Here is a 392-nt window from a genome sequence, read left to right as displayed (position 1 = left end):
CCTTTGCCTTTTTGTTTCTCTTCTTTTCTCAGCTCTTTGTAAGGCCTTGTCAGACAACCATTTTGCCTTTTTGCACTTCTTTTTCTTGGGTATCTTCTTGATCCCTGTCTCCTGTACTGTATCACGAACCTCTGTCCATAGTTCTTCAGGCACCGTGTCTATCATATCTAGTCCTTGACTCTATTTGTCACTTCCCCTGTATGATTGTAAGGGATTTGACTTAGGTCATACCTAAATAGTCTAGTGATTTTCACTACTTCAATTTAAGTCTAAATTTAGCAAGTGAATTTGGCAAATGGATTTGGGTAATCTATGTTACCTCTTTTTTTTTTTTTTTCCCAAAAGTGAACCACTTTCTATACTCTTTTCAGAGTTGTTTCAGTGTTGCATGA

General features: G+C 37.0%; 1 protein-coding gene across 1 annotated transcript in view; it reads right to left on the bottom strand.

Annotated features, from left to right (window-relative positions):
• Nucleotides 1-392, bottom strand: part of LOC104982193 (patched domain-containing protein 3-like) — a 66,316-nt gene that overhangs the window by 34,792 nt on the left and 31,132 nt on the right.

Source organism: Bison bison, unplaced genomic scaffold, assembly GCF_000754665.1.
Source record: "Bison bison bison isolate TAMUID 2011002044 unplaced genomic scaffold, Bison_UMD1.0 scf7180017864527, whole genome shotgun sequence".
In the NCBI taxonomy this organism is placed as follows: domain Eukaryota; kingdom Metazoa; phylum Chordata; class Mammalia; order Artiodactyla; family Bovidae; genus Bison; species Bison bison.
The sequence above is the reverse complement of the archived record's forward strand: the minus strand, read 5'-3'. Positions and strand labels throughout refer to the sequence as shown.